Here is a 12,594-nt window from a genome sequence, read left to right as displayed (position 1 = left end):
AGTAACTGGACTTTGTGGAGAGAGGGATGATTTATGTTATGTTGATGGATTCACAGCTTCCGCGCACATTATTTTTACACTCCTTACGCCTACTCTCAGTTGTCTTGCTTGATTTGTCAAGCATATTTACTGCTTCTTATAAACTTGTATTGCACCTCTAAATTTATTTAAACCTTTTCTGCAGATACTACAGTAAATTGTGGAAATCATCATTGATATCATATTATAGAATCATAGATTTTAAGGTCAGAAGGGACCATTATGATCGTCTAGTCTGACCTCCTGCACAACGCAGGCCACAGAATCTCACCCACCCTCTCCTGTAACAAACCCCTAACCTATGGGTATGTCTACACTACGAAATTAGGTCGCATTTATAGAAGTCGATTTTTTTAGGAAGCGATTTTGTACAGTTGATTGTGTGTGTCCCCTCTAAGCACATTAAGTCGGCGGAGTGCGTCCACACTACTGAGACTAGCGTCGACTTTTGGAGTGTTGCAGTGTGGGTAGCTATCCCACAGTTCCCGCAGTCTCTATCACCCATTGGAATTCTGGGTTGAGCTCCCAATGCCTGATGGGGCAAAAACATTGTCGCGGGTGGTTTTGTGTACGTGTCATCAGTCACCTTCCCTCCGTGAAAGCAAGGGCAGACAATCATTTCGCGCCTTTTTTCCATGCAGGCACCATACTGCTTTCAGCAGACGGTGCAGTAGGACTGCTAACCATTGTCATTGACCAACTGCTTCCGCTGCCACTCTGCTCTCCTGGTGGTCTCACAGGTCCTCTATAAGACCGTCGTCATCCACCGCTTCCGCTGCAACTCTGCTCTCCTGCTCTTGTCTCGCCATAGCACGGCAAGCATGCAGCCAGCTCAGCTCAGCTAACGGACACCGCTGCTGTTGTGACCTGGCAGAAGACAGTGCAGTAGGTCTGCAATACTGGTCTTCCAACCATCGCTTCCACTGCCACTCTGCTGTCCTGCAGACGCCTTACCACGGCAAGCATGGAGCCCGCTCAGATCACCGCGGCAGTTATGGGCATTGTAAACTCCTCATGCATTATCCTGCAGTATGTGCAGAACCAGAACCTGCAAAAGCAGGCAAGGAGGTGACGACAGCGCAGTGATGAGGACCTGGACACAGACTTCTCTCAAAGTACAGGCCCCAGCAATTTGGACATCCTGGTGGCAATGGGGCAGGCTCATGCCGTGGAACGCTGATTCTGGGCCCGGGAAACAAGCACAGACTGGTGGGACCACATAGTGTTGCGGGTCTGGGATGATTCCCAATGGCTGCGAAACTTGCGCATGCGTAAGGGCACTTTCATGGAACTTTGTGACTTGCTTTTCCCTGCCCTGAAGCTCAAGAATACCAAGATGAGAGCAGCCCTCACAGTTCACAAGCAAGTGGCGATAGCCCTCTCGAAGCTTGCAATGCCAGACAGCTACCGGTCAGTTGGGAATCAATTTGGAGTGGGCAAATCTACTGTGGGGACTGCTGTGATCCAAGTAGCCAACACATTCACTGAACTGCTGCTATCAAGGGTAGTGACTCTGGGAAATGTGCAGGTCATAGTGGATGGCTTTGCTGCAATGGGATTCCCTAACTGTGGTGTGGCGATAGACGGAACGCATATCCCTATCTTGGGACCGGACTACCTTGGCAGCCAGTACATAAACCAAAAGGGGTACTTTTCAGTGGTGCTGCAAGCACTGGTGGATCACAAGGGACGTTTCATGAACATCAATGTGGGATGGCCAAGAAAGGTACATGACGCTAGCATCTTCAAGAACTCTGGTCTGCCTGAACAGCTGCAGCAAGGGACTTACTTTCCAGACCAGAAAATAACCATTGGGGATGTTGAAATGCCTATAGTTATCCTTGGGGACCCAGCCTATCCTTTAATGCCATGGCTCATGAAGCCATACACAGGCACCCTGGACAGTAGTCAGCAGCTGTTCAACTATAGGCCGAGCAAGTGCAGAATGGTGGGAGAATGTGCATTTGGACGTTTAAAAGCACGCTGGCGCAGTTTACTGACTTGCTTAGACCTCAGCGAAACCAATATTCCCATTGTTATTACTGCTTGCTGTGTGCTCCACAATATCTGTGAGAGTAAGGGGGAGACGTTTATGGCAGGGTGGGAGGTTGAGGCAAATCACCTGGCCACTGATTACATGCAGCCAGACACCGGGGCGGTTAGAAGAGCACAGCAGGGCGCACTGCGCATCAGAGAAGCTTTGAAAACCAGTTTCATGACTGGCCAGGCTACAGTGTGAAAGTTCTGTTTGTTTCTCCTTCGTGAAAACCCACCCCCTTGGTTCACTCTACTTCCCTGTAAGCCAACCGAGACCTCCCCCCTTCGATCACCGCTTGCAGAGGCAATAAAGTCATTGTTGTTTCAAATTCATGCATTCTTTATTAATTCATCACACAAATAGGGGGATAACTGCCAAGGTAGCCCGGGAGGGGTGGGGGAGGAGGGAAGCACTGGGTGGGGTGATGGAGGAGGGAATGACAAGGCCACACTGCACTTCAAAACTTACTGAATGCCAGCCTTCTATTGCTTGGGCAGCCCTCTGGGGTGGAGTGGTTGGGTGCCCGGAGGGGCCCCCCTGCGTTCTTCAGCATCTGGGTGAGGAGGATATGGAACTTGGGGAGGAGGGTGGGCGGTTACACAGGCGATACAGCAGCGGTCTGTGCTCCTACTACCTTTCCTGCAGCTCAACCATACGCCAGAGCATATCAGTTTGATCCTCCAGTAGCCTCAGCATTGCATCCTGCCTCTTCTCCTCTTGCTCCCGCCACCTCTCCTCTTGCTCCCACCACCTCTCCTCTTGTGTGTCCTTCCTGTCCTCGCGTTCATTTTGTGCTTTCTTGGACTCTGATATTGTCTGCCTCCACGCATTTTGCTGAGCTCTTTCAGTGCAGGAGGACTGCATGAGCTCAGAGAACATTTCATTGTGAGTGCGGTTTTTTTCACCTTCTTATCTGCACTAGCCTCTGGGATGGAGATGATGGGGGAGCGTTGAAACATTTGCAGCTGCGGGAGGAAAAAAAGGGAGAGTAGTATTTAAAAAGACACATTTTTTAGAGAACAATAGGTAGGCTCTTTCACGGTGAACCAAGCTGTTAACATTACATAGCACATGTGCTTTCGGTACAAGGTCGCATTTTGCCTCTGAATGTCCCCTTAATAAAATTCCCCTATTTCAACCAGGTGACCATGAATGATATCACTCTTCTGAGGATAACACAGAGAAATAAAGAATGGATGTTGCTTGAATACATTCCAGTAGCTGGACTGGCCGCGAATGCATCTTAAGTCTTCAGGACAAATTAATCATTAAACACGCTTGCTTTTATACCATGTATTATATTTACAAAGGTACACTCACCAGAGGTGGCTTTTCTGCCTTCAAGTTCCGGGAGCCCGCCTTGGGAGGGTTGGGAGGGTATTGTCTCCAGGGTGATAAACAGTTCCTGGCTGTCAGGGAGAACACTTTCTCCGCTTGCCTGCTGTGCGCTACCCTCCTCCTCATCATCATCTTCCTCATCCCCAAAATCCTCATCCCTAGTGTGTGAGACTCCTCCCTTGCAGAAGTCCACGAACAGGGCTGGGGTAGTGGTGGGGGCACCCCCTAGAATTGCATGCAGCTCATCATAGAAGCGGCATGTCTGGGGTCTGAACCAGAGCGGCCGTTTCCCTCTTTGGTTTTTTGGTAGGTTTGCCTGAGCTTGCCTGAGCTCCTTAAGTTTCACGCGGCACTGCTGCGGGTCCCTGTTATAGCTTCTGTCCTTCATGCCCTTGGAGATTTTTTTCAAATATTTTGGCATTTCGTCTTTTGGAATGGAGTTCTGATAGCACGGATTCATCTCCCCGTACATCGATCAGATGCAGTACCTCCTGTTCGGTCTATACTGGAGCTTTTTTGCGATTCTGGGACTCCATGGTCATGTCTGCTGATGAGCTCTGCATGGTCACCTGTGCTGATCACCTTGCCATGCTGGCCAAACAGGAAATGAAATTCAAAAGTTCGCGGGGCTTTTCCTGTCTACCTGGCCAGTGCATCTGAGTTGAGAGTGCTGTCCAGAGCGGTCACAATGGAGCACTCTGGGATAGCTCCTGGAGGCCTATACCATTGAATTGCGTCCACACTATCCCAAATTTGACCCGGCGATGTTGACTTCAGCGCTAATCCCCTCGTGGGAGAGGAGTACAGAAATCGATTTTAAGAGCCCTTTAAGTCGACAAAAATGGCTTCGTCGTGTGGATGGGTGCCGGGTTAAATCGATCTAACGCTGCTAAATTCAACCTAAACTTGTAGTGTAGACCAGGGCTATGTCTGAGCTATTTAAGTCCTCAAATCATTGTTTAAAGACTTCAAGGTGCTGAGAATCCTCCAGCAAGTGACCCGTGCCCCATGCTGTAGAGGAAGGCAAAAAAACCCCAGGGCCTCTGCCAATCTGCCTTGGAGGAAAATTCCTTCCCGACCCCAAATATGGCGATCAGTTAAATCCTGAGCATGTGGGCAAGACTCACCAGCCAGACACCCAGGAAAGAATTCTCTGTAGTAACTCAGATCCCACCCCATCTAACATCCATCACAGGCCATTGGGCATATTTACCGCTAATAGTCAAAGATTAATTAATTGCCAAAATTAGGCTATCCCATCATACCATCCCCTCCATAAACTTATCAAGCTTAGTCTTGAAGCCAGATATGTCTTTTGCCCCCACTTCTCCCCTTGGAAGGCTGGTCCAGGACTTCACTCCTCTGATGGTTAGAAACCTTCATCTAATTTCAAGTCTAAACTTCCTGATGGCCAGTTTATATCCATTTGTTCTTGTGTCCACATTGGTACTGAGCTTAAATAATTCCTCTCCCTCCCTAGTATTTATCCCTCTGATATATTTATAGAGAGCAATCATATCTCCCCTCAGCCTTCGTTTGGTTAGGCTAAACAAGCCAAGCTCTTTGAGTCTCCTTTCATAAGACAGGTTTTCCATTCCTCGGATCATCCTAGTAGCCCTTCTCTGTACTTGTTCCAGTTTGAATTCTTAAACCTGGGAGACCAGAACTGCACACAGTATTCCAGATGAGGTCTCACCAGTGCCTTGTACAACGGTACTGACACCTCCTTATCTCTACTGGAAATACCTCGCCTGATGCATCCCAAGACTGCATTAGCTTTATTCACGGCCATATCACATTGACGACTCTTAGTCATCCTGTGATCAACCAATACTCCGAGATCCTTCTCCTCCTCTGTTACTTCCAACTGATGAGTCCCCAGCTTATAACAAAAATTCTTGTTATTAATGCCTAAATGCATGACCTTGCACTTTTCACTATTAAATTTCATCCTATTACTATTACTCCAGTTTACAAGGTTATCCAGATCTTCCTGTATGATATCCCAGTCCTTCTCTGTATTGGCAATACCTCCCAGCTTTGTTTCATCCACAAACTTTATTAGCACATTCCCACTTTTTGTGCCGAGGTTAGTAATAAAAAGATTAAATAAGATTGGTCCCCAAACCGATCCCTGAGGAACTCCACTAGTAACCTCCTTCCAGCCTGACAGTTCACCTTTCAGTGTGACCCGTTGTAGTCTGCCCTTTAACCAGTTCCTTATCCACCTTTCAATTTTCATGTTGATCCCCATCTTTTCCAATTTAGCTAATAATGAATTTTTCCCCCTTTCTTGGGATGCAGAGTTCTGATAGTTTCTACAACTTTGACTTGAAGTAATTCCAGGCCTCCTCCGCCTTTATATCCACAAGTTCTTCAGCTCAATCCACTTCCCTAACTAATTTCCTTAACTTTTTAAAGTTAGCCCTTTTGAAATCAAAAACCCTAGTCACAGATCTATTTTTGTTTATCCTTCCATTTAGTTTGAACTGAATTAGCTCATGATCGCTCGAACCAAGGTTGTCCCCTACAACCATTTCTTCTATGAGGGCCTCACTACTCACCAAAACCAAATCTAAAATGGCATCCCCTCTTGTTGGTTCAGCAACTACTTGGTGAAGGAATCCATCAGCTATCGCATCCAGGAAAATCTGAGCCCTATTATTATTACTAGCACTTGTCCTCCAGTCTATATTTGAGAAGTTAAAGTCTCCCATGATCACACAATTACCATTAGTATTTACCTCATTAAAAACATTAAAGAGGTCTCTATCCATATCCAAATCAGATCCCGGTGGTCTATAGCATACCTCAAGCACTATCCCAGGGGAGGCTCTAGTAGCTTTCTTCCCCAATGTGATTTTTGCCCAGACAGACTCTCTGTCTTATTCATTCCATCCCTTCTTATTTCTTTACAGTCTACCTCATCATTGATATACAATTCTACTCCACCACCTTTGCCTTTATTTCGGTCTTTCCTAAACAGCACATACCCTTCAATACCTGTACTCCAATCATGACTACTATTCCACCATGTTTCTGTTATCCCTATAATAACTGGTTTCACTTCATGCACCAGTAGCTCTAGTTCCTCCATTTTGTTGTCTAGGCTCCTTGCATTAGTGTACAAACATCTTAATTTTTGCTGTTTGGCTTTTCTCACATTCTTTACCCGATTAGGCCCAGACATTCTAGCACCAGTATCGCCTATTAGACTGGTATCTACACTACCCTTCCTCCTTATGTCCATTCTCCTACCCACTGCTGTATCCTTTCTTCGTTTTCTTCCCTCTCAATGTTAAAATCCGGTGTGGAGATTACCTGGACATCTCCCAACCATCTCCCCCAAATTCCTAGTTTACAGCTCTCTTAATCAGTTGTGCCAGCCTCCATCCTAGAAGTCTATTTCCCTCCCTACTCAGGTGAAGTCCATCCCAAGAGAACAGTCCTCTGTCCATGAATGCTTCCTAGTGGCCATACATCCCAAAGCTTTTCTTATAGCACCATTGCCTGAGCCATCTGTTGATCATCATAATCTTGTCACACCTTTGTTGCCCTTCTCTAGGAACAGGCAGATAACCACTGAAGATCATCTGAGCCTTGATTTCCTTAAGCGTCTTCCCCAGCCTGGTATAATCTCCCTTGATACGTTCCATCGAGAATCTAGCCGTATCATTTGTTCCCACATGAAGGACAATCAGTGGATTCTTTCCCGCTCCCGTTAGGATCCTCTTCAGCCTCAGGTCCACATCCCATATCCTAGCACCCGGCAGACAGCACACCCTTCTGTTCTCTGGATCAGCTCTGGTTACAGGCATGTCTATTCTTCTCAGTAAGACGTCCCCAATCACGTAGACCTGCCTTTTCCTGGTGATGGTGCGATTCTCCGGTCTATCCCCTCTGGCTGCAAGTCCTCTCGACTATAACATGAATAATTGAATCATTACTATATTATGGCTATTTGCTTAACATATATTACAGAACTTATTGTAGGCCAACTTTAAGAATATGGGAGCCATAAGTCATGGTGGCCCACAATTCAGTTTAACAGCATCAAAAATCTGTCTCATCATGCTGAATAGACATTTTTTTAGCATTAATTATCTGGAGGTTTTCTACTTAGAAAACTGTCTGTTTCACCTAATAAATGAAGGCCCTACAAAATATCATTTTTATAAGTATTGTGTTTGAGTTATGAAAGAACAAAAAAAGTTGAAATACTTATATTATACACACACATGTACTCTAGTCCTGCAAATAAACACGAGCTTAACTTTTAGCACTTGATTAGTCCCATTGACTTCACTGAAACTAGTAATATGACTTAAAGGAAGTGCATGCATAACTATAAGGGCCTTATTTTGTAATTCAGTAGCATTTTTAAGCTAAAAAACAGGTGTTCCTGAGCTGAATCCTTTTCAGCTTTGGCAGGTTTATTGTTAAAAGTGGAAAATACAGGAATTTGGGCCCAATCAAAGACAATGGATACTCTGGTTCCAAATGGAGTGGATCTAGCCCACATGAAGGTGCTGACGCAAACTTAACTATTGTGCTGCAATAACATTGTCTGCAACAATTTTCCAAGACCTTCTCACAACAGATATTAACAGTTGAAAAATAACAGGATTATGCTCTTGGAAGATCTATCCTAAAAGCGCTATTTCTATTAAGTTTAATATGACATAGACTTGGAAGACAATCATCCCACCCTTTCCTATCTTACTTGTACATTTTAAAGAAAAAGATTATCTCTTATAAATTAACCAAAGTAATCAGATAGCTGAAGCTTCCCATACAGTTTGTGTATTTATTGAATCATCATTTACATTGCATGGGTTGGTCTTGTTGAAGCTGGAAACTAAAGCAGGCCAAATTGTAATCTTTTTTAGATAAAAACAAAATATGCTTGTGTAACTTACATATCTCTTTAGTAGTAGTAAGGCACAAATCAAATATATTATCACTTCAATATTTTGGATCCTCAGCAGGTCTAAATCAATGTAGTGCCATGGATGTCAGTGGGGCTAAGCTGATTTATACGAGCTGAGAATCTTGTCTTATATTTATTGGAAGCTATTTCCAGCTTTGCAGGGAGATGGATTTTATGCTCTATTGAATCTTTTCCATCTCTAAATACCATGATTTTATGTGTTCCCCTATATGATACTATAAAGGGGAATAAAATGCAGCACCACAGATCGCCCCACCAGAAGAGTTTTCAAATCTTCAACCTCATATATTTCAGTCACCCCTTTATGATGTCATCTTACAGATGTTACAGGAGAAATTAAATAAACTGCTTGTTGCTAGTAGTTAACCCATCTCTAGTCAGCACTGAGGTAAGTAAGCTACAGCTTATTTACCACCATGGCTCTCTAGTAGTCTCCTTTTATAAAATGAATAAGTTTGGTTAAAGAAAGAGTCAGTTTTATAGAAGATAACAAGGTCTCAAATGTTGTCAGATTAAGACCTTTAATCCTTTTTTCTCTAAGTCTACCCCCCCCCCCGCCCAAAAAATTACATGTCTGATCAGAGTCTACAGATATTACTCAGGTGAAATTCCCTTTTAAGTCAATGTAAGTTTGCCTGACTAAGGAATGCAGGATTGGTTCCATAAACATTTTGGTTTTGGCATTTTAATTTCCGCAATGAAATACTTGGAATAAATTAAAACTGTAAGGGACAAAAAATTACACTTTTCCTAGTGACTTCACTGAAAGAATCTCTATATAAAAAGCTACATTAAAAGAACACGCAAGGTTGCAAATCAAGTGCTCAAAAATTAGGAAATGCAAGAATGAAGGTTGCCTGTGAAACCTTAATTTGGCCTCTATGTGTGTATGCATTATGATACAGTCTTCCATCACATTATTACATACTATTTTTCCCCACAAAACTCATCTCATTTGGTGTACAGGATAGATCTGCTCTGGGTTCTATAGTAAAGATGGCTGTGATCTGTAGGATCCCTGCCTCATTTATTGCAGAAGTTCGAAAGTGTGTAGCGAATGAGGCAGGGGACTGCAGGAAGACAGAAGATGACTCATGGTTGTCAGCTGAGTTGGTTATCAGCTGGAAAGTTGGATTTTATCCCTGCCCTTTGTCACAGTTTCTTTGTGATGCTGGTCAAGTCCCTGAAACCAGCATTGTCACTGGTGGCCACTTTGCTTGCCTTTGCATCCTTAATGTTCCTTTAATGTTGTTGCTCATCAAACTTGTACCAATATTGAGCTGTTTAGAGCTTGCATTTGGCTGCCTCTTTCTGGCCACTGGCTTACAGAAGGATAGAAAAGAGAAGAAATAAGTGAGGAAGGAAAAGAGAAAAAATAAGTGGGGATGGAAAGAACACACAAGGGCCAGGGGATAACAATGTCTCACATCTCAGGTGGTGGCCTGGATTTAGCCAAAGTTGGTAGGGGTGGCAACATCATCAGCATCCTTCCTCTGGACTGATCTCATCAGAACATCTCTCAGGATCAGGATGACAAAGGTCTGGGGTCTCAGGAAATGGTGGGTGTGTCAGCATGATGGTGAAACTAGCTCTAGTAGCCCATTTCCCCCCCAAAGTATCTTCCCTTAAGGACCCCAAAAGGGAGTGATTGGTGGAATAGCCTGTCCATTGATTATTCTGTCCACCAATTTGGCCTAGTTTCTGATACACCAATTCTGATTTCCAGTTCCACATATTTCTTGTTTAATAGGCATGATCTTAACACAGTCCTTAAGTTATATCTGTAGGCCTTTTTGTTTGTACTGATTCAGTCTGTCTAACTCACTTTGGAAAAGGTACAAATCAACATTTGTTGTTTTAGGTTATTGTGACATCTTATGGACTTATACTCACTTTCTACAGTTGAGCTCACAGTCAGGGTAAATTTGTAGGCCCAATTATTACAACAGGTTCCCCAGGTAGAGAAGTCTCAGGATAGCAGGAGGCAGAGAAATGTTGCTGCTGGGTAAAGACAGTAATAGGAAATGGATGGCAGTTCTCCTATCTTAGAGGTGAAGAAAAAAATAAGTGAAGTCTGGGTCTGAGCAGGCAGGGAGAGAATTTGCATTTAAGGTTGACTTTTCAATATGAAATTATCATAAATACATTCACAGAGGGAAATTAAAAAGTCCAAAGACAGACTCGTGAAAACCTACTTTAGCAATGAGTATGTTATCGGTACAGTGGTATACAGAGATTGGTGAAATGTGCCTTGGAAATAAATAAGGTTCGTATTCAAAACAAAAAGAAGTGTCAGGAACTCAAGCTGTTGAATTCTGTCTGCCACAAAATGAAAATAGCTATATGCTTTCAACCTTAATGAAATGTGTGGTTCAAAATTTTGTGAAAACATGGACAAATGTCTCAAGTAATCTAACAAACAACTGGGAGGAAAATGAGTATGTTAAGTTAGGGTGGTATGAGCTAAAGCTGACACATGCATAGGTTGTAATTTAACAACGTGCTTGTTTTACATTTGTTCTCTTTTTATGCTAGTTGCTTAATATTTTCTTCCAGCAGTTACTATTGCTTCATATGACTTTACAGATTATACCCAGGCAATAGTACAGGCTTGCAGATAGTACTCAATATATTCTTTTCAGGAACCGGGTATACATTTCCAACAACGTGCAGCTTTATATTAGTTGGTTTGCCCAGAGCCTAGCCTCTTCCCTTGGTTGTGGTTATGAAACACTAATTTTCTTTTAGTAGGAAAACAAATGACTAATTAGCCACTCTTACTGCCTGAGCAAACACACCCGGGGTTTTTCACAGTTTAAGAGAAATATTTTTTGTGGGAGCCATTTGTTGAAATACTGGCAGCATCTCACTCGATTCTTGGCTCTTTTCGTCCTGATCCAAATAAAGAATACAAATTCTTTATAAAAGAGAGCATTTTTTGTAACAATAGAGCAAACCTCCAATGTGCCTCATCATGTGTAACCTTACATTAAACTTCCATTCCTATAGAATGAAGAATTTTAAAGTCATAGTGTTGAGTTGTGCCATCTTGAAAATAAAAAAGCATTACCATTACTCTCCATACAGGATTGAACTTGATGGAGAATCAGGAGTACTCCCTTGGCAATACCAGAGATAGAACTTTGTTGCTGTTTTGCATGGACCGTTTACAATTTAATCTAAAAAAAATCACATGCAAAACAGAAATCCTTTATATAAAATCTATATCCAAAGTGTAAGAAAATTCTTGATTATCTCACTTTTTGCTTAAGAAGCAAAACACATATGGTGAAATCCTGGCCTTACTGAAGTCAGTGGGAGTTTTGCCATTGACTTTCAATACAGCCAGGATTTCACCAATTGTAATTTTTAAAAATCTGATTTTGATTAAACCATAAAAACCTCAGTATGTGTAGCTGTCTTCAGATTACACCCCAAGTGGAAAATGTGCAATCTCCTTGACTTCAGTGGACTTACACAAGTGTAACTGATTGATTGAGACTTAGCAAATATTTCTCTTGATAAAGCATAACATAGAAGGTACTCCTAACAGTGATGCACAATGTGGATTCTCAGTCACCTTCAACTGTTTAGTTCTGAAGTGAAAGCAGTAATATCTCATTTTGGTTACTAAAGGAATCAGATAAAACTCAATTACACAAAGAGCAGATCTGTTGAGTAGCACGGTGCCATTTTTGCCTAGTTATTTCAGACTACTTTCACTGCATTTTAAATATCTGAACACTATTGATTATTGCAAATGATATTTCAGCTTTAACACAAAAAGAACCTTATCTCTTCCAGTATTTTTGGAAAGATAATATTTCTCATATTTTTGTAGCTAGTTCCACAATTTAAAAAGAATAATCTCTTTTGACAACTAAACTAATTGTAACCATAAGGTTTGCCTATTTAAGCTTTAGTATTCTGGTAGCATGCCTATGACTGATTGAGCAGCAGGACACCATTTGTATACAAGTTAAAATGTTCACCAGACATTAATGAAACCGCAGCCCTGCCAATCTTATATTTAAACATGAGCCAAACTTAGTTGGCTACAATAACTTGTAGACCCTCACAACATACTTCCAAATAAAGGGCTGTTGCTTTTTTCCCCCTTTCAGGATATGTAGTTAATATGTAGCCATTTAAATGTCTGTAAAGGGTCAGAAACTGAAAATTTCTAAAATTAAAATGAGTAAAAATGTTCATAAAGTGTAAGTATCCT

This window comes from Terrapene carolina, unplaced genomic scaffold (genome assembly GCF_002925995.2).
Source record: "Terrapene carolina triunguis isolate 2854851 unplaced genomic scaffold, T_m_triunguis-2.0 Scaffold66, whole genome shotgun sequence".
Lineage (NCBI taxonomy): Eukaryota > Metazoa > Chordata > Testudines > Emydidae > Terrapene > Terrapene triunguis.
The sequence above is the reverse complement of the archived record's forward strand: the minus strand, read 5'-3'. Positions refer to the sequence as shown.